Source organism: Perognathus longimembris, chromosome 19 (assembly GCF_023159225.1).
Source record: "Perognathus longimembris pacificus isolate PPM17 chromosome 19, ASM2315922v1, whole genome shotgun sequence".
Classification (NCBI taxonomy): domain Eukaryota; kingdom Metazoa; phylum Chordata; class Mammalia; order Rodentia; family Heteromyidae; genus Perognathus; species Perognathus longimembris.
In genome coordinates, this window is record NC_063179.1 from 30,916,702 (window position 1) to 30,939,288 (window position 22,587).

General features: G+C 40.8%; 1 pseudogene; it reads left to right on the plus strand.

Annotated features, from left to right (window-relative positions):
• Nucleotides 1-1,856: 1,856 nt before the first annotated feature.
• LOC125367884 lies at nucleotides 1,857-1,993 on the plus strand (annotated as a pseudogene).
• Nucleotides 1,994-22,587: the final 20,594 nt, after the last annotated feature.

A 22,587-nucleotide genomic window follows, 5' to 3' on the forward strand; every position in this document is an offset into this window, starting at 1 on the left:
CCAGTTTAAGCCCTCAGTTTAAACCAAAAAGAAAAAATGGAATCTTTTGAGTACATGTTCAGTTAACAGTTTGAACCTGCATCTAATGATGACTACGAATAGTTTTCCTTCACATTAACATTGACTTCTCTTTACTTGATTTACAATGGCAATATTACAATGGAAAAATAGCAACAATTGCAGTAGTGACTGCCTAAGTAATTTAGATGCTTAACATAACTCACTATTAAATACAATTGATTTTTTAAGCCTCTGGAAGAATCACTGTATCAAGTTCTAAAAGGTCCCTTTCATCCTTAGCCTGACAAAAGTTATCTATAATTAAATATTGCAAATGCTTTTTATGGTACGAGATAATGTGAGTCTTTGACTTACACATGTTAATGTAATGAGTTATTGATTGGTCCCCACGCCCCACCTACTGATCAGCTCTTGCACTTCTAAAGACAAATCATACTCCGTCCCTATACCATATGCCCTTAACACTTAACTATATTTCATTTTTCCCAATATTTTTGAACTCCTAGCATCTGTTAACTAGTGATATTGACATAGCTTGATCTTTTTTTTTTCATATCAAGACTCCATTACTTGCATAAAATAGGATGTGTTTGCTTTCATATGGCCATTTTGTTTACACATTATATCCTTTGATCAATCAGAATCCAAATCAGGAGAACAAAGTACCTCAGCTACAAAGGGAAATGGATTCTGGGTGACCTGCTATTCTAAGGAGGGGGATTCTGGGGGTCCAGCAGGGTGTAGACATAAACTGAGAAAGGTCCCCTGTCGCCTTAGGAAGTGCAGAAGTGGAAACCGAGTAACTACAGATGTGGAAACCCAGGGAGCCAGTCTATTCAAAACACTTACAAGAAGAAGGAGTCCTTGGCCTCTCCCATCTTACTTCCTAACCACCCTACCACCAGGCCTTTCATTGACCAAACCCAGGAGGACCAGTTGAAGGATGAGGAGTCTGGAAGAGATAGGCATGCAAGTATGCGGGTCAGCAGCATGGAAACCTAAAGAATAGAGAGGTAAAGGAGAAAACAAGGAGCAGATGCCTACATCCATTTGCTTCCAGGTGTTTTCGTTACATGCTTGACTGTGTCAAGAATGTGGCAGTTGTAGTTGGTTGCTTGTGGTGAACATCCAAGTATTTTCTGAGCAAATGGACCTACGGCTGACTAGAAACTACACAGCCATGTTACCAGACATGTGTGCTATATACACTCCCACCAGTGCTGTCTGAAACCTCTCACAGCCCATCCTTCCTGCAGGATCTTCTGTCCGCATCTGCAGATGCTCTTTCTTTCTTCCACCTTGTTTGTTACCCTGCAGTCAACCTGGGCACTGGTTTGTTCTGATCTATGTGGGATGCTAGCAAGAGATCAGAGACCCAAAGGAGGGTAGTTAGGCTATTCTTCTCTTGTCTCTATGGAACATACCACCGTTTGCTGCCCTGGGTCACTGCACTGTCCGATGTGTTTTTCCTTCACATGACCAACTTTGTGAGGGACTCCTTACCACATTAGCCTTTTGTGTTGAGACTTAGACGAACAGAGTCAGGCAATCTGTGGCTTTTAAATTAAGATGCTTTCTATGACTCACCATTAAATGTGATTGATTTTATCACACAAGAGAAAACCTTAAGTTCCATACCTGGATCATTAGTGTCTTGTTCACTGGTTGCCTGTGTAAAAGTCTATAACTTGCCTATTGGTTATTTCTTTTAGTGGTTCAATACGTAATCTAAATAAGTATACTAATATAGTGCAGAGATGGGGATGTAGCTTAGCAGCAGTGTTCCCACACAGCAGGCACAAAACTCTGAATTCTATACCTCACAAAGATTTTTTTGCATCATTTATGACATGTCCTCTATATTCTGATAAAAATCAAGAATTTTACAGATAGGTGCAAACAGTATATTCTCTTTTTCAACCCATAACTCACTGCTGAATATGAGATTTTGGTACATGTAAGAAGGAATATTATTCCTACAACAGTTGGCATTGAGGGGGTTTGTTACTCATACAGGTTGGCTCTATGAATAAAGGTGATGTAAAAGCAAAAAAAAATTATCTAATGGTGTGCTTCTCTACACACCAAAGGATTGTTTTCTATCTCACCCTAAACTTTCTAACTTCACAGAACAGGAGCTACTTTATTCTCATATCCATGTCTTGAATGTGGAATTGATACTGTTTATATGAAGTATATCTGTATTGTAATCCCCTTCCATATATGAATAATCTGTTAGCGATTCATATACCACTGCTCAGCAGAGCAGGGCAGGAGCAGGGATGTGTGTGATCAGACTTATTCGAATCCCTTTAGGGTTCTTCTGCGCTGTTTCATCCACGATTGTGGTAGCATGTGATTGCTTGATTTCAGTTGAGCTTAATCCTTTTTATCCCATGTAACTTCTAGAACAAATTGAATTACTAGGGGACTCAAAGCCTCTGGAGCCTCAGATTGTGTTGATTCTCTGGGACCCTGTGCTTGACATTATGCATGTGTTCTTGGAGGTTTGAAAATCGGTAGCTTTCATTTTTTTGAAAGTCCTCAGCCTTCTTATTGCCTTCTTGTAATACAGTCCCTGACTTAAAATAGCTGATTTTTTTTCTATTTTTATCATGGTATGCAAGTGATAACCATAGTTTTCTACTATATTTCAAGTTTTGGTCTTTTCCAAGACTGATAGGTAGCACTGTATACTCCTGTTTCTGGAGGGATTCTGAGCTATATCTCTCAGACATCTGATTGATCATTTCTCTTTAGAGTAGGTTATCCTGTCTGTTAACTTCTGAGCACCAGTTCTTAGGAGCAGTAAAAACTGAGAAGCATTACTTATCCTCAGAAAGGGTTGCCTGTGGGAAGTGAGACACTGAGGCAGAGGTTGAGTTGGGTCTTGAGTTTTGTTAGTCCTGTACCTACATTTTCCATCTCTCCCAAGGCGTTTGGATTTTATGTTGTGCCTGGCTCTTGTATATCTAACATCTTGCTGTTGTTGTTTTCATAGAAACTCAGCCATCATGATATTAATAAGGAATTCTTTTTGTCTGCTTGTTATTCATGGGTTCCAGGGTCAGAATACAGGAAAGCAAAGAGGGCGGGTAGGGGAAATGGAGAGAAGGGAAGAATTGCCTGCTAGAGGAATGCAGAGAAGAATGGGGGTGGAAACTTGGTGCCTGGCCTCCAGCTGCATTGCCCTCAGGCCTGATATTTCTCTTTTCAATCATCTTTCTCAAGCCCAGCTAATGAATGGCCTTGACCAAGAACCTGAGTACAAAGTTCGCTTGTGCCTTAGTAAGGAGGGGCCAATTATTGCAAGTTTGAGCCACTTGCCAATCTTTAAGAATTTCTTCACATTTTCCCAGATTTTTTTTCTAAGCCACCTTATTGGGTACCTGAATGTGCCCTGCTAAGGGTAAAACTATGCTCTCTACCCTTTTCCTTTAAGGGGCTCAGTGTTATTTGGAATTTGATTTACCTCACATGATCCAACTCCTTGGACATCAGCTTAGAAACCTCAAGGAAACAGCTTACTTGTGCTTGGGCATTTACTATAAAGGTCATTGTGAAGAATACAGACAAAGATTCAGATTGGAAAGATGCACAGGGTGAGGCACGTGGGAAGACGGATGGAGCTTCCATGTCCCATCTCATATGGCAATTCTGGCAAAGCAGGGGTCTGTTTGGCTATCTGGAGGCTAGCTAATCCAGTCCTGTTTGCATCACTCTTGTCTTTTATCAGGATGAATGATTACACCATTGACCATCAGTGATCCACTTGATCTTCAGCTTCCCACCTTGAGATTGGAACATGGGAATAGAGACAGAATTAAGAGGTCTCTAACTGTGCCTTGGTCTTTCTAATGTCCCTATCCACAAGATATTTATTACTATATGACAGATACTGATCATTCTGCCATCTGTGTGTACAGAGCTGCATGCCAGGGATAAGTGAAGAAGAAATATACTGGCCAATAACACGGGCATACACTGTTGTTTCTCTAGATAAGACTTCTTCCAGTGAAGATCAGTGAGTTCATTGAGATTCTGCTGTGTCATCTAAATGTCATCAGGATGAATGGTTTTCTGCTGCAGCAATGCACAACATCCACAGGTTTATTTATGACGTTTCAAGCCCTCAATGGGTTGACTGGCTTATTCCTGTCTTCATTTTCCAGGGGGCCTGGACTGGTGAAGTAGCCACCGCTTTGAACTTGGGAAGTGATAATGGCAGGAAGAAAACATCCTTGTATTATCAACTTTAAGTAATTGTACAAAGGGATTTCCATACAACCTGGCAGTTTGTGAGTGTAATGCCTCTTGATCAAGGTCAACCCTCCTTCTCACAATTCTCCCTCTTCTCTTCCAGCAAAACTGAGTACTCAGCCTTGCCAGAAATACACTCTTTCCAGCCATTTTCACTCATTGTGTGCTGGCTGTATTGGTTATATGACCCCCCAACCACAAGTCACCAAGGAAGACAGTATTTTCCTTTGTCTAGAATGGGAAAGGTAGGTGAGTATTAGTAAACAGCATTATTAATGGCCACAATAGGCATCTCCATGAAACTCACACCCAGATTTTTCTTTGGCTTTCTTGTGTACATTGATAACCCTAGGTAGCAATTCATCTGTATTAGCATAAGCAGCTGGGAGGAGCAATGTGGATCTAGAAACTGTAACACATGCTATGTTCTAGCAACATCACTCATGTTTAGGAAATGCTATCACTGTAACTAGACAACATGGGCCTAGGTACATGGTGTCCACAGGTCTTCTGGAATTATGTCATTCAACACAGTAGAAAAGGTGAGACTCAAATTTGACAGTAAATGCACAGGAGCTAGAAGAATCTACTCCCCCTCGGTGTAAAACATCACAGACAACAACCATTGCAAAGGAGGTCACTCTCCACATTCTGCCTGTTTGCTGGGTAGTGTAAAGTCAGGCAGTCGAGATTGTTATGGAAAAGATGGTGCAAGTCAAAGTTCTTCAAATATGAATGACATAATGGGAGGGCTTTTGAAGGTATGGACATAATTGAGAAAAGGCAAAGTTGTGAGCTACCCAAAGTTAGCCTGCTCAATAATCTGGTAATATCCTTCAATACAGAGAAGAGTTAGAAGAGCTCCTACCCACTGTCCCCCAAGCCTTGGTCTAAGTCAGGACATATACACCAATCATTGCCAGAAATACTTAAAACACTAGAAAGATATTCCAGCTTTTCTTCCCACGTGCCACCCTCCTGATCGTAGCTCTTGCCCTGATGTGCCTGATGAGAAATTGCTGAGGATGGAAGCCCTGGTGAGTAGCTGTCAGATGCCCACACCCCAGGATGGAGGGGGGCGGGGACATGGGTAGAGCACTGGACAGGGAACACAATGCAGTGAGACTGAGGGGGTAAGGGAACAGAAGAAAATGATGGCCTTTACTTGCCCTTCCCTTGGAAACAAAGTAGAAAAATGTTGGTTACTGGAACTTAGAGTCCTGAGGGGAAATTAGAGGTGGAGCGGCTCAGGAGGTCTCCATAGGGAGAGCTTAATGGTGGGCACTGGGTTCCTCGAGTGTCTACTGCCTCTAGTGAGCCATGTCTTTCTAGAAGGCTGAGGATGATTTGAAAAATTAAATGGAAGATGGGAGGGCGTTTTATTCTACCCATTTCAGAAGCTTCTAAAGCCGACAGCGGAGCTGACCATTTCTCTAGTTTCAGGAATTTATGTGTGTGTGTTTTTAAATAAGGAGTAGGCCCCAGGAGGGAACCTCTGGGGTTTCCCTTTGAACACTACTAGCCAACTCTTTCTCCTGTTTAATCATAAACTCGAGGAAAGGCCATCATCTTGAAACTCACTGTGAAAACCAAAGTCTGCACATGGAGAGGCGGATGCAATATTTTCATCAACCCACCTCACTTTCCCTAAGGCTACTCATCATCTAGGAAGCAGCTGTCATCTACCCAGAGGGAAGCCCACCAGGCAGGTCTCTACCACTGTGAGCCACAGCATCACTTCTGGTTTTCTGGTGGTTGGTTGGAGATGAGTCTCATGGACTTTCCTGCCCAGGGTTGGCTTTGAACTGTGATCCTAAGTTGGCAGCCTCCTGAGTAGCTAGGATTACATGTGTGAACTACCGGCGTCTGGCTAACATGTGGCTTTGAGTTAAGAATAATGTCTTTCAGGAACCTTAGGAGCACAGAAATGGATATTCTTCATTTCTGGGCAATGATTTCCCAACTCCCAATTATAATTGTCTCTAGCTAAGACATTTTTGTTTTTTTTCTTTTGAAAGATTCTCTTCTAACCCTGCAATTTGAGTAGGAAATTGTCCATCACAGGCTGTAAGGTGGGTGCATCACCCAACGTAGACCCATCAGAGTTCAAGGGCTAACCTGAGAACCTGAGTGACTAAATGTAAGTTTTAGTGTTAAAATTATAACAGCTTCTAAACCCTTGTGATAACTCCATGCTAGAGGGATGCACCCCCACCTGTGACACTAGTTTTTTGTAATCTGACATTTAAAAATATAGGGAGCCCTTGTTCCCCTCTGTACCTAGGTAGCAACCATGGTAACAGGCAGTAAAAAATGAACACACATACACACACACACACACACACACACACTTCTGTACTTCAGCAACACACACTGCTCTCTACCTAATCACCCAATGATTCTTTTCGGAATTCAGACAGTTGGCCCTGGGTCTTCTGACTTTTGTGCATAGGAGCACAATTGCCTGCTTGAGACACCTTCTACAACCTGCAGGCTGTTCTCGCTTGCCAGCCTCAGTAGTCCTCGTGAGAAACAGTACATGCCACACATGCTGCTTCTTTTTTTTAATTTTAATATTGAAAAAATTCTAATTGGGAGCTCTGCTGGGAAAAAGTTTCTGAATCTTGGCACTATTGACAGTTTGAGCTGGACAGTTCTTCATTGTGGGCTACTCTGCTGTGCACTGTAGGATGTTTAGCAACTTTTCTGGGTTTTAGCTGGTAGATGGCAGCAACATTTATATCATTCTCACCTTCCATCACAATCATGGAAATCCACATTGTCTCTGAACATTGTTACAGGTCACCTACTTGGAGGACAATATTATTTCTCACTCATGATCAGAACAATAGTGGCATAGATATTTAGAGGTCAGCAGTTTAGATCATTAAATGTTCTGTTGTAGAGAACAGACCCCATTCGAGCTGAAATGTAGTAATAACCAGATATTCAGTCATGCACAGAACTAATCAGTGGGATGAAGAAACACACTCTAGGCTGAAGGTGACCTATCAAGGGAACTGTTTTATTTGCCTTTGTCTGTCAGGAAGAAGCCACTTCTGTTGAAGTGGAGCCAATATTCCATTTATAGGAGAAAGATTCTATATCTACATCCATGCCTTTGCTCAGTTCTGAATTCAAGTTCAAAAAGCACATTTGAGGATGCAGACTAAATCATTGGGAGTCCAGAAACACAGAAGTGTCAGTCCCATAATCCCAGCAACTGCCTGGGGAACATAGCAAGACCCTGTTTTAAAGACTCCAGAAAGAGATTAGAATGAATTTTGAAATTCTTAGTATCTTCCATGGCTGTCTTCTCAGAGATCCTTAACTGCCACCAATACATACTACCTAATCTATGCAAATGATTGGACCAAGTATCCTCCTCATTGTCTGTCTGCTCAAAAAACTCAAGTTATTTTATTCTTTTTGTTGCTCCATTGTCCTCTTGTTTTCTCTTTATTACCATTATTTCCACATCTCTTTCTCCTTATCCCTAACTATAGGTTTTCTGAGGATTTGAATTTATACAGGGCTCTGTCCAATGTATGTAGCACATAAAAAGTCTCTGCTGATGAGCAGTGAGATGAGAACTAGGAAAATCAATTGTCTCCATTTTCATATTAAGTCCACTGAAGATGTTATGGGAATTGATATTGAGAGGCAGAGAGATGTTGCTGGAAAAACAATATTTTCTCCATTCAGAAGAATAGAGCAGCAATTAATATGAATAATCACATTGAACTAAAGTAAATATTGATCAATAGCCTTAACCTAACTAGGTACAAATCAAGCTATGTTTTATGTGATGGGGATAGAGACATTCAAATTTTCATAGAGGCAATGTCCAGGAATGAGACAAGGATATTCACTCATTGTATTCATGTTCAATATAGTACTGGAATTCCTAGCCAGAACAATAAGGCAAGAAAAAGAAAAAAGTGTTCCAAATAAGGAAAGAAAGAAGTGAAATCATTTCTATTTGCAGACAATTACTATACTTAAAAGAGCCCTAAAGATTCTATCTTTTTTTTGGCCAGTCCTGGGCCTTGGACTCAGGGCCTGAGCACTGTCCCTGGCTTCTTCCCGCTCAAGGCTAGCACTCTGCCACTTGAGCCACAGCGCCGCTTCTGGCCGTTTTCTGTATATGTGGTGCTGGGGAATCGAACCTAGGGCCTCGTGTATCCGAGGCAGGCACTCTTGCCACTAGGCTATATCCCCAGCCCTAAAGATTCTATCTTAAACCTTGTAGATCTGGTAAATACTTTTGGAAGACAGCAGAATACAAATTCAACATACAAAAACCAGTAGCCTTCTGTGTACCAACAATGAATACGCTGAGAAAGAAATCAGGAGAATAATCCCATTCACAATAGCCTAAAAATTACCTAGGAATAAACATAATTACAAAGATGAAAAGTCTCTACAATGAAGACCTTGAAGAAGAAAATTGAACAAGATATCAGATACATTCATGGTCTTGCAGAACTAATACCATGAAAGTAATTATACCAATGTAATCCATCCACCCACCTATGTCCCCAATTGGTATAAGGACAGGGTGGCAAAGTTGTTCAAACATGTCAGCTTCTCCATCTCTCAACATCTTTTTTAAAAAGTTTTAGAAAAAGGTTTTAAACGTTTTTTAAAAGTTTTAGGTTAGCGTTTGGGCTAGGGCTAGGTTTAGGTTTAGGGTATGGTTATGCTTAGGGCTAGGGTTAGGGCTAGGACTATGTTTAGGGATAGGGTTAGGCCTGGGTAGTGTTTGGTTTAGGAATAAGGATTGGGATTGAGGTATGGCTATGGTTAGTGATAGAGTTAGACTTAGGTCTAGGGTTAGGGCTAGTGTTCGGGTCAGGGTTTAGGGTTACTCTTAGTGCTAGATCTAAGGTTAAGCCTAGGTGTATGGTTAGGTCTATGGCTAGGGTAGTGTAGGTTTATGCCTAGAATTAGAGTTAGGGCTTGCGTTTGATTTTGGTCTATGGTTTGCTGGATTTTTAGGTTCTGGGTTTAGTTCTGTTTAGGGTTTAAATTTTTTATTAGAATTATTTTATGGTTCAGGTCAGGTTTTGTTTGGCGTTAGGGTTTTGGGTAGGATAGGACTAAGGTTAATATTCAGGCTAGTGCTATGGATAGGGTTAGCGTTTTGGTTAGTGTTCGGTTTTTTGTTTGCCGTAGGGCTAGAGCTAGGGTTAGGTATATGTCTAGGCTTAGGTCTACGGCTAGGGTAGGGTTAAAGTTAGGGTTAGAGCTAGGTTTAGGGTAGGCTGAGGTTTAGGGATTGGATTAGGGATAGGGTTAGGGCTAATGCTAGAACTAGGTCTCAGGTTAGAGTTAAGGCTAGGATTAACCTCAGTTCCAGGGTTAGGGCTAGCATTAGGGTTGGGGCTTAGGGTAGATTTAAGGTTAGGTGTAGTGCGAGGGTTATGCTAGTGTCACCCTTAGGGTTAGGCTTAGGCTAAGGAGTAGGTTTTTGGTTTTTGTTAGGGTTTGGGTTGTTGATAGGGTTCTGGTTTGAGTTAGGGATAGTGTTTTGGTTAGGCTTAGGTTAGGTTAGGGCTAGAGTTAGGTCTAGGGTTTGGTTTTTGATATGGATTAGGGTTAGGTCCTTGGTGTTGATTAGGGCTAGGTTTGAGCTTTGGGCTAGGGTTATGGCTAGGGTTTTTTTTGTTGTTTTTTTTTTGTTTTTTTTTTTTGGCCAGTCCTTGGCCTTGGTCTCAGGGCCTGAGCACTGTCCCTGGCTTCTTCCCGCTCAAGGCTAGCACTCTGCCTCTTGAGCCACAGCACCGCTTCTTGCCGTTTTTTCTGTATATGTGGTGCTGGGGAATTGAACCTAGGGCCTCGTGTATCCGAGGCAGGCACTCTTGCCACTAGGCTATATCCCCAGCCCTGGCTAGGGTGATTTTGAGAGTAGGGTTAGGTCTAGGTTTAGGTATAGGGCTAGGATTAGTGCTAGGGTTAGTTTTAGCTGTAGGGTTAAGTTGTCCATAGGTTTAGGGTTAGGTTTAGGTCTGGGGCTGGGACAAGTGTTAGGTTTCGATTTATGGCTAGTGTTGGACTGGAAGGAAGGGCTGGGATCATCTTTAACACTATGTTTAGTTTAGGCTTATCGTTATCACTAGCCCTAGGGCTAGGGCTTGGGTTAGCAGTCTTAGGGCTAGGGCTAGTATTAGGCTTAGTTCTAGGGTTAGTGGTAGTGTTAGGGCTAAGGTTATGTTAATATCAGAGCTACTGTTAGTGTTAGGGTTAAGGTTTTGTCTAGGGTCATTGCTAGGCTTTGGGTGAGGGCTATGGTTACGGCTACTTCCAAGGTTAGGTTTAAGGTTATGGCTAGAGTTATGGTTAGGTCTAGGATTTGTGTTAGTTTTAGGGCTATGGTGAGGGCTATGTTTAGAGTTTGAATTAGATTTAGGGTTAGGGTTTAGGTTAAGACTTAGCTCTAGAATTAGGGCTAGTGTTTGGGTTAGGACTAGTGCTAGAGTTAGAAATAGGGTTATGTTTGTAGTTGGGGCTAGTGTTAGGTTTACGGTTAGGTTGAGTGCTAGAGTTAGTGTTACAGCTAGGTTTAAGGTTTGTATTAGGGCTAGGCTTACGTTTAGGGTTAGGTTTAAGGGTAGGTTTAGGTTAGGGCTATTGTTGGGATTAGGGTTTAAATAGGGATAGGGTTAGGGCTATGGTTAGGGCTAGGTTTAGGGTTAGGCTTAGGTTTAAGGTTATTGTCACAGGTAGGGTTAGTATTTTGGGTAGGTCAAGGTTTAGGGTAAGTTCTAATTGTAAAGATATGGGTAGCATTAGGGTATATATAGGGTTAGATTTAGAGTTAGGCCTAGGGATAGCTTCTGGGCTTGGTTCATGGCTGCGTATAGGGTTAAGTTTATGGCTTCGGTAAGTGATACAGTTATTTTTAGGGCTAGCGGTAGGATTTGGGTTAGTCCTATGGTTATGGTGATGACTATGGCTAGGGTTAGTGCTTCAGATATGTTTAGTTCTAGATTATGCTTAGAGCCTGGGTTAGAGTTATGTCAGTGCTAGGGTTAGTGCTAGGGTTAGGGTTAGGATTAGGTCGAAAGATAATGTTAGGTTTAGGGAAAGGTTTAGGGATAGGGTTATTGCTAGGTATTGTGTTCAGTTAAGGTTAGTGTTTTGTCTAGTTCTGTGGTTAGGGTTATATTTAGTGCTTGGTTTAGGGCTCGGCTAAAGGTTAGGGTTAAGCCTAGGGTTAGGTTTAGAGCTAGAGTTAGGTTAGTTTTAGGGTTAGGGTTAGCCTAAGTTTATGGTTAGTGTTAGGTTTATGGATAGGGTTACGTTTAGGGCTAAGTTTTGGATTATGTTTACGGCTAGGTTATGGTTAGTGTTAATTTTGGGGTTAGGTTTGAGGATAGCTTTAGAATTAGGTTTATGTATTGGGCTGGGACTATGGTTAGCATTAGGGTTTGGTTTAGGGCTATAGTTATGGTTAGGGTAGGGTAAGGGTTAGGGCTATTTTTAGTCCTTGGGGTTAATGTTTTGGCTAGGGCTAGAGTTAGGTCTAGGTCTAGGCTTAGTGTTACTGTTATGGCTTCTATTGGGATAGGACTATTCTTAGGGCTAGGGGTTGAACTTGTATAAGGTTTAGGGCTTGGGTTTTGTCTAGGGGTATGGTTATTGTTGTGATTAGCACTAGTGCTAGGAATAGGCTTAGTCTTAGGGCTAAGTATAGGTTTGGATTTAGTGTTAGGGCTTGTCTTTTAGCTAGTGTAGGGCCGTGTGTGGTTTAGGCCTAGGGTTAGTTTTACTGTTAGGGTTAGGGCTTGGGTTAAACCTAAGTCTAGGGTTAGTATTAGGGTTAGGGCTAGGCTTATGGCTAGGATTAGCCTTTGCTTTAGCGTTAGGGCTTGGGGAAGTGTTAGGGTTACTTTCAGTGCTAGGCTTAGGATAAGACTAGTCTTTTGGCTAAGGCTAGGGTTTGGATTAGGGCTTGGGCTCTACTTAGGGCTAGGCCTTGATTAGGATTTTGTCTCCAGTGTGGATTAGGGGTAGTTTTATGGTTTGGGCTAGGTTGAGGGTTACTTTTAGTACTAGCATTTTGGATAGGGTCATGGTTAGGGATAGTTTTAGGGCTATGGTTAGTGCTAGAGCTACAATTTGATTTAGAGTTATGGCTGGGCTTAATGTTAGGGTTAGTGATGGGGTTATGGCATGGTTTATGTTTAGGCTTAGGACTACGCTTAGTTCTACAGGTAGTGCTTGGGGTAGGATCTTGGTTAAGGCTATGGTTAGGTTTTTGGTTAATGTAAGGGTTAGGTCCTGGGGTAGGGTTGCGGTAGCTCTAGTGCTAGGGTTATCGTTAGATTAGGTTAGCTTTAGGGCTAAGGCTAGGATTATGGTTTGGGCTTGGATTAGAGATAGCATTTGGGCTATGGTTATGGTTAGAATCAGTAGTATGTCTTAGGTTAGTTTTAAGGTTAGTGTTAATCTTAGGTCTAGTGTTAAAACCATTGTTAGGGTTAGGGCTAAGTCTAGGTTTAGGGTTAGGTTTAAGGCTATGGCTCGATTTTGGGTAGTGTCAGGCTTAGGGTTCTGTTTTGGCTCATGGCTAGGGTTATGGTTAGGGGTGTTTTCATGTTAGGGTTCAGCTTAAGGGTAGGGTAGGGCTAGGATTAGGGTCAGGGCTAGGTATAGGTTTAGGCTTTGGGCCAGTGTTAAGTTTAGGGCTAGGTTTGGGGTTGGCTTAGGCTTAGTGCTAGCGCAAGTTTTAGCGCTAGGTTTAGGAATGTCCATACGTTTAGGGTTACGGCTAGGGTTAGTGCTAAGTCTAGGGTTAGTTTTAGGCCTGGGATTTAGCTTAGGTCTAGGCTTAAGGATTGGCTTACGGTGACGGTATGGTTAGGTCTCGGGTTAGACCTAGTGCTAGTTTTAGCTTTAGGACTAGGACTAGTGTTAGGTTTATTTTCTAGGCTGTTTAAGTTTAGGGTTAGGGTTAAGGCTAGGTTTAGGGTTATGTTGAGGGCTAGGGTTAGGGTGAGGTTTAGTGATAGTGTTATAGCTTGGGTTAGGAATTGGACTAGGGTTATGGTTTGTTTAATGTCCAGTATTATTGTAAGGGCTAGAGATGCATTTCCTTTTAGGTTTTTGACTAGAGTTAGGGCTAGGGTTAGGGTTAGCTTAGGTCTGAATTGATGATTAGTGCTATGTTTAGGGATAGGTTTAGTGTGGGTGTTGGTTTAAGGTTTCGTTTAGCTCTATGCCTAAGATTTTCACTAGGCTTAGGCTTACGCCTAGGTTTAAGTTTAGTGTCATCGTTAGGTTTATGGCTTGGATTAAGGTTGGGCTTGTGTTAGGGTTAGGTTTAGAGCTAGGTTTAGTGTTAGAGCTAGGTCTTGGTTCAGGTTTTAGTGCTAGGGTTAGGGATAATGCTAGGCTTAGGTCTAGGTCCATGCTTAGGTTTAGGCTAGTGTTAAGTTTCATGGTAGGGTTAGGGTTATGGTTAGGGCTAGGACAAGGTTTTGGGTTACCTTTAGGGCTAGGGCTAGTGTTAGGTTAGTTTAATGTCTAGGGTAAGGGTAATGGCTTAGGTTAGGTCTATGGTTTGTGTTCGCATTAGTATTAGAGGTACGTTTAGGGCTAGGGCTTTGTTTAGGTTTAGGACTGGGGTTAAGTTTCCGGCCATGTTTGGATAGAGCTAGGGTGAGTGTTGGTTTAGGGCTATGGTTAGGATTGTGTTATGTTTAGGCTAGTGTTAAGGTTAGGGTTAGTGCTAGGGCAATGGTTTGTGTTCGGTTTAGGTTTAGGCTTAGGTGTAGTTGTAGCTTTAGGTCTTGGGTTAGGGTTTGGTTAGGGGTATTGTTAGTGTAAGGGCTAGGTTTAGGCCTAGTGTTGGGGTTAGGCTTATGGCCATGGCTAGAGCATGGGTTAGGGCTAAGGTTTAGCTTTGGGCTAGGGTTAGGTATTTGGTGTATGGTGAGGGTTGGGTTATGGGTAGTGTTAGGGCTAGGGCTATGGTTCTGCTTAGGTGTAAAGTTTGGGCTATGGTGCCACCTACGGTTATGGTTAAAGTTAGGGCTATGATTATGGCTAATTCTAGGTCTAGTGTTGTGTTTTGGTATTGGGTTTGTGTTATTGCTAGCGTGAAGTTTATTTCTAGGATTAGGCTTAAGGCTAGAATTAAGTTTAGGGCTAAGGTTAGGTTTTGCTTTGTGATAGGGTAAGGTTTAAGATTTGGCCTAGGGTTAGGGTTAGGACTCGGTTTAGGGTAAGCCTGGTGTTATGGTAAGGGCTCGGATAATGGCTAGGGATGGGGTTAGAGTTAGGTCAAGGGTTACGGCTCAGGTTATGCCGGGCTCGGGTCGCCTCCTCTGGCGCGGGGATCCAGGCTCTGCTCTGCTCTAACAGCTCCCTTTCTCACCCTCTCCCTGGTCACCCAACCCACAGGTAAGGCCAGAGTAGAGTGGGGGGCTCAGGAAAGACTTCAGGTGCACGTGGCCGTATGAGATCGCTTTACCCCCCTCTTTACCCGTGAAGAAAGCCAGGTGTACGTGTATCTCAGAGACGCTTCAAGAGCAAATCTGATTTAACAGGGAGGGGCTAAGGCTGATATGGTAGGAGGTGAAGGGAGAAAGGGGTGATCGACCAAGGGCTGGCGATAGGCTGGGAGCTTGTCATAGGACCCCCTCATGAGCTAACGTCACTTGGATAGCACCATGCCAGGGGCGAAAGCTTGCAAGACTGTGGGGCACATGGGCTGGCGAGAAAGTTTGGGGGCTGTTCGCAAAGCCGGTTCTTCTGGTTCCGGACCCAGAGAATTGTGGCCTGCTTCTGCATTCCCCAGGGTTGGGGGAAGGGCGGCGACTCGGGCGCGCTCTCCAATGCCCTTCCCCCTCAAGGCCAAAGCTGAACCCCAACAAGGTTAAGCTTAGGACTAATGTTAGAGATAAAGTTAGGGTGAGGGTAGGGTTAGGACTTTGGTTAGTGTAAGTCTATGGTTACTGTTTGGGGTAGTGCTAGGGTTCAGCTCCTGGGCTTCTTTTTCTCTCTGTCCTGTCCCTGTCACTGTTCTAGCCCTGAGGAATCAAACCCTGAACCTGAGTAATTCTCTTCTGTATGCCATCAGTACTTTCCTTCCCCTCCCATTCTTTCTCTCCTACAACTGCTCTCTCTCCTCAGTTTTGAAGATCCAGGTCTTTGTGATTAACAGGCACTAATTATTACACTAATTTCCACTCCTTGCCAACTTAGCCTCCCTGGAACTTGATTTTTTTTTCAATATAACTCAAAGTACCCTTATGCCAGCTTCTAACCTCCAAAATTTGACAAGCTAAAAGAAAATACATTATTTTAAAATAATGTAAGAATAGCAGATACAGAAAGCTCCTTAGTCCAACTGAAGTGGATAAAGAAGTTTTTATTGATGTCAATGGATCAGGAAGACCCTAAGGAGAGGCAGTTGGAAGGGTACAAGCAGCCGAAGGCCATGTTGAAACTATTGGCTAATCTCAGTCGTAGAGTAAATTGAAATTGTAAAGTGTTCCTGACAAAAAAAGTCAGGCCACCTGGTTGGCTAAGACATCAGCTTCAGATAACCACCTTTTTTTTCCCGACTAGGTATACAAAAGGTAAAGAAAGAATTTAAATTGCTCTAATCAAAATTGGGCTAAAGACTACAGTACTGGGTGGGCTCAATTTAGCTACAGGGGACTCCCACCCAGCTTTCTTCAACCCAAAATTATTTGGTGTACTAAAATGCCTTGCTAACACAAGCAAGCCCTGGTAAATGAGGCCAGAGAATGCTAAAGTCATTTTGTTGAAAAGTTTTGTCTTAATTCCTGGTTGGTCACTGTCAGTATGATGTAAAAATGGGTGAGTTCATTTTAAGCTCCAAAACGGTCATCAAGTTTGGGTGCTCCCAAATGTTTTAAAGGTTTATTGCATTGCTTTAAAGAGGAATTATAGTTTAAACAAAATATTTCTTTAATTTGCAGTTAAAAAATATTGGTATCTTAATGTGTTCGGCTCTTTGTACTGTAACCAAGTTATCTGGCTTAGCAAAAGTCCTTGGGAATTTGAAAATTATTTTCCTCTACTGTTTAAAAATTTGGAACTAATTGTCAGAAATTTGGATATTAATGCTTATGTTCAAGAACTGTTCAAGAACTGTTTTGTGTTTCTCAGTCAAAGATCAAGCAGCTTAGCTGGTCCATGCATGGTGAGCTAGGCACCAGGGCCTGTCTGTGATTTAAAGGGGTTAATTTTTGCCTCACAGAGGATTTTTCTGGGGTCTAGAGATTTTTTGTCTGATTATTACAGCTTGGGAAGCTGTACTATCTGCATCTAGTGTGTGGGGGCCAACAATGCTGTTAAATATTGTACAATGCACAGGATGTTACAAAGCATGCTCCACCACAAAATGTCAACAGTATTGAGGTTCAGAAATCTAGCATTAAGCTTACTGTGACAATTACCTATTATCTGTGGATTTATATCTACTTACTCCAAAATAAACAAATATTTGAAAACCAGCTTATTTCACTCATGTAAAAAATTTAACCATCTCACACAAGTAACACAAATCAGACAAAGCAAACACATTGTTTTTAATATTTTCATGTCGGTCTTTGTTGAACTGAGATAAAATCCTGCTTAAAGATGTTAGAATGGGTTTGTATATATGTGTGTATGTGTAAATAATTAAAACAACTAAAACAAACTTTAATCTTTATTTTTTATGGAAAAGAACTATTGTAAAGCACATTTGAAACATAACCATCTCAATTCTTGGTACTTAAATCATATTCCATTTTTACTATCAAAAAAGCCAATTTTTAGAGTAAATAAAAGCAAAGATAAGGTATTTTTTTGAAGATGAAGTTTTGTTTTTAGTTTTGGGGTGGAGGTAGGGATCTTGATTTCGCAATCTCTTACTCTGCTTTCTTGTCTCTGGCACTCTACCAATTGCGCCACAGCTCCACTTCCAGCTTTTATTATTTTGGTTCATTGGGAGATAAGGGAGGTAAAGACATTTGTCTTTACAGGCTGGCTTTAAACCTTGATCCTCAGAGCTCAGCCTCTTGCGTAGCTAGGATCATAGGCAAAGGTTGCCTATGCCACCCATCCCTGGCAAAGATGAGTTTTCTTTTTTTAACATACCTATCTAATGTTTTTTTTTCAACTATATCCTCAGGAAAAATTACATTTTGGAACTACTTTACTAAAAAGCCATAAAAATGATACTCTAGAAATATTGATAATATAACCAATGGGCTATTGTGTTGTTTCTGAAAAATAATTGCAGATAATAGAATACACATTCACTTGTTTATGAAGAGAAGGGTCTTTTAGAAAGCACTTCTCAGTTACAGAATCTTGGAGTGTTCAAGTTTTGGGTTTCAGCATGTAATAGAATAGATCAGCCAGGATTAAAGCCAAACAACACTACTGGATATCAGAGGTGTTTCTTTACTACTCTCCAGTTGCTGCCTGTGAGACTCAGTCAGAAACTGCACTGTAGCATCAAATTGTTGTCTCTACCATCACCCTTACTGTGCAAAGCCATCTTTTTCTTACTTTCTGCTACCTCCAACATAATTGTGTCTCTTTGGTGAAAGATAGGTAGCTTGCAACATCCTCTCTGCAAGGGAGTGTGAGAATAAATATTTTTAAATTTAGGATATTAGTAATTCTAGAAGTTATACTAAACCATGCTAAAATGGAGGGCTGAGTGAGAAAAACTATGGCATCTGCCAAGGTTTCGAGCTCATATTCCAATGGGACCTCATATTCCAATGGGACCTCAATAAATCCATTGGGATTAGAGTTAGTTACATATAACAAAAGCTAAACTAAACTACAACATGTATTATTAAGGTGTTCTTTTACATAAAAGAAATCTGAAAATGTGAAGTACTGCAAAACTAAATCCCTTTCACTTCTTCCCACATCACACTAAATCAATTGCAGCTTCTCACACAATATGCAGAGTTTATTTCCATGAATCTAGGCTACTCTTGTGACTTGCTTTGGCCAATAGAAAAAGGCCTAAATGCTGTGCTTTAGCGCCAAGCCTAATCATTAAAGTGTGTCCATGTTTGCATGTATTCCTTCGTGCTTTTGTCATTATCATGAGAAAGCTGTTCCAAGTTTATTTGTTCAAGGATAGAAGATATAGAACAGAGCTAAGTTTTGATAATTGTCACCATTTGAATCCTGGATAGATGAGATAATTCCCTGTTGGCCCCCAGAAACATGAGGGAGCCCAATAGCATAGCAACTGAGAAAAACCAACAGTTTTTGCATGACACTAAGGTTTTATAGCCATGTCTAACTCAAATTTACTGTAGCAATAGATAATGGATACAGAGACATAGAATGCTGGAGCAAATATGAAAGCTCAGATACAGTGAGGACTCCAGTTCTTTTTATTGTACCCTTCTGCATCTTCAACCTATATTTTCTATTTTTATGGTCTGGTATGGCTGCTTAGACCTCACAATCAAATTCTATCCAGAAGGAAACAAAGAAGGAAAAGATGACTTTTGAGGAAACTTTTTGGAACCTTAATATTTGAACTCAGTTAGAGTCCCATTAAACCTCAGGGAATGAGGACTGTAATATATAGTGTTCATTTCTTATTGCCAGTGCTCAGAGAAAACCTGACAGTTTTAAAGAAGGTGAGGACATATGTTGAGGAAAATTGTCAACCACAAGTGCCAATGAAACATAATGAAAGAAAAAGATATTTTCTCGACTTTCATTCACATTTGAGCTCTTGCCAAGTGAAGACAATCTTATGAACTTAATATGTGTTTCTTTACAGCTAGCTTGCTAAAATGATAATTAATAAAATACTAATATTCGTAAATCCAAAATCTAATTTTTCCTAGGGATTTTACTGTTCTGTGAAATTCTTTTCATTAAAGAACAAGGACAGTTCTAGTAGTAGTCCCATCAGAGAGAGTACCCCAATTGTCTAAATAATTCAGCTAGCAGCATTCGCTCCTCTTTCTCTATGTCTCTGTATCTCTATGTCTCTCTCCCTTCTCTTTGTCCCTCTATCTCTTTCTCTGTGTGTTTGTCTTGTTATCTCTGTCTCTCTGTCTCTGTCTATCTTTCTCTGTTTCTAGCTCTGTCTCTGTCTCTCTGTAGCAGTACTAAGGTTTGAAGTCAGGGCCTTGTGCTTGTTCTAGAAGTGAAATGCAATGGCTATCACTCTACTACTTGAGACAACCTCCAATCCTCTCATATTAATAAAGGCTGTGTTAATAGTTTGAACTATGATAAGGAAAATTATGAACCAACAATTTAAACTATAGCTTTCTTTCTCTTGACTTCTTCATTCTAAAAGAAAGTCTTAAATTCACTTCACTAGAACAGAATTTTTAAAGATAATTAAAATTTACAAATTAAATTTGCATACTCTATACACACACACACACGCGAGCGCGTGAAATTGACATCTTTTCCCCAACAACTTCACTTGATCCTTTAGAGCCTATTCATTTTAGCTTCTCAGCACCTGTCCCTGCAGTGACAAGTGGAGCAAATGACTGAAACAAGGGAATACACCTTACCTTAGGTGGGAAGTCATATAGATCTCTCTTCCAGAAATTCATAACCGAGATACAGTAACTAAACACCAAAACTGAGGATCTATAAGAATTAGAGAATAAACCACTTGCTACAATATGCCTGCATAGATGTTGAAGGTCATACCACAGAGAGAATGAAGAATGAAGCAGGAAGCAACAACGAGAGAGAGAAACAGAGAGTTTGTCTCAATTTTCTTATTTTTTTTTTCTGCTGGTAAGGTGTGATCTCAGGGATAAGCTGGTACTCCACCACTTTCACCTGTTTCTGGTCCTGCTTTTTGGTGTTTAATTTAAAGACCTTAAACTACCATCCTCTGAATTTCAACCTCCTGCATAGCTAGGCTTTCAGGCATGAGCTGCTGGCACCTGAAAGGTTGGTCTCGATTTCTGATGACCACCAGCCCTCACCTTTATCTTGATGCTCTAATGGCTCCAATACAAATTAAACACTTTGCCCTTCTGTGTCCCTAGATGCAGTTTCTACATGTACTCTATAGCTTATAGCTCTGTTGTACTTCTTTTACTTATTCATTTTTGCATTCTCAGGACCCAGAAAAGACCTAATAAAGGACCAAGTGACTGAGTGAACACAAATTAGCATATTAGAAAATACCAGTTCCTATTGTCAAAATTACATGTGTCTGTGACTGGTTTGATTGTCTGAAGATAAGAGTTAACCAGACAAACCTGCATGTAGCTCAAAGTTGAATAGATTGGAAGATTTATCTATGGTATCTCTCATATCATTCAAAATGAAGAAAAAGAAAAAAGAAAGAAATGGTGATTAAATATTCCTTTTGGCCTTCTTAAGTCCCTAAGGACATGTAACAGTCTCCCCACATTGATAGTCTCTCTGTAACAGTTCTCTGCATGTCCACACATTTGAAATGACCCTGGCAAGGAGACACTCAGAGATGTAAAAGGAAGCTACAGTCTCAATAGCACACATGAGGTCAGTAAGAGACAGTTCCCGTATTGAGAGGTGTCCTCATGATCATCTGCATTATGGTTGCTACACTGCTAAGAAGAAAGAACCAAGATGAAGACTGCTGTCAAAGCTCTCACTACTGACATCTGAAGAAACCAACAATGTAAAAGCAAATCCATCATACCAATTTCCTTGTCAGATTTCATACAGGGAGAAGTCAATGTTGAGTGACAATTCAATGGCATCTGAGTGTTTGTATCTTATAAGTTTTTTTGTATGTACATTCCATCACAAAAACAAGCCAAATGAACCTCTGTGGCTACACGTTATTATAAAAAGGAAAACTCACTCACAAGAGACCATAGGTTAAATTTACCACTAATAATTATGTAGATAGTAAAGGTCAAAGATAAATTAGATACCGATAATTGAACATAGAAAAATTTCCTCACTTTTCATTGCAATCCCATTTTGAGTCAAATGATTTTGCTGCAGGAAATAAAATAATAAGCAGTTAAACATTGACAATTGAGTTGTAAAAATAATTCTATAATTCTCATCCTTTCTGAAGCACGGGTGTTTAAAGGTAATTATTATAACCAGTACTTTCTCTGGCTACCTTTGGAATGCATGTGAAGTTGATAATTTACACCATTCTCTCCCCACCTAAATGACTCTCAGAGGCATTTGTCAAAAAAAAAAAAACAGAAAAGTTACGGCATATTGGGGTTATGTAGTCACCTTCACTATGGTGTCCTTGTGCTTTTAATACTGTATCCCACGATTAAATGGAATCATCTACCAAGAAGGAAGTGTTGAAATTCAGATTCAGAGCCAGCCTGGAACAACTTAGCATCACAGAAAAGTAGATAGGAACATCCATGTTCCTATCAAGGAGAGGAATTGGATGACATGGGAATACCTGTGCCAAGTTTCTTCTCCCAAACTCACCAATAGGTAAACCAGACTCACTCATAAGGAAGGTTGAATGGTGAAATGGTGTAAAGACAAACAATAGTGACCTCCAGAGAAACACAAATTGATACATGCTTGGTGATATACTAATTCATTTGCTCCAACAAAGATAGAAGCATGAGGAACTGAGAGGCGCAGGTCCTCCATCCAAAAAGCTTTGTATTCCTCCAACAAAAAAGCCACTTTGTTCTTTGCTATTCTCTGATTTAGGCTTTAACATGTCCAGAAACCTCCTTCAAACTATTTTGTAGTGGGTATTATCTATTTCCCAGCTGAAGATAAATAAAATATTTCTATTTCTCAATGGATTTCCAGATTCTAGCCCAAGGCTTGCTATACAGTAGATACTTCAGAATTACTCATTGGCTCAATGAGAGAGTAACTTAATATGAATACCCCTGCATGACTTGGAAAAGAATCAGGGATAGTGAATGGGAGCTACCACTGCTGTCAACAAGAAAAACTGATTTCTCCCTTTGTATGTGATCTTTAATTGATAGACAGAATGATTAGTTCATTGACTGATCATACTGGGATTTCAACTAAGAGCCTCATTCTTGCTAGGTAGACACTCTGCTACTTAAGCTATCTCCCCCATTCTTGTACTTAATCTTTTAATTAGAATTCTGGATTTAATCATTCTCTCTCCCCTATGCCTCAACCCTTCCCCCCCCACACACACATAAAGGATGGGACCCTTTGTGATGGTCCTCCTACGTAGCCAGGAGGATTTCCAGACAAGTGAACAATGGCCAGATCTGACTAAAGGTTTGCAGGTTCTGAAGAGGAATGTATCTGAGGGTATGAAAGAGAAAGGTAATATAAGAAATGAAAAGAAAAAAA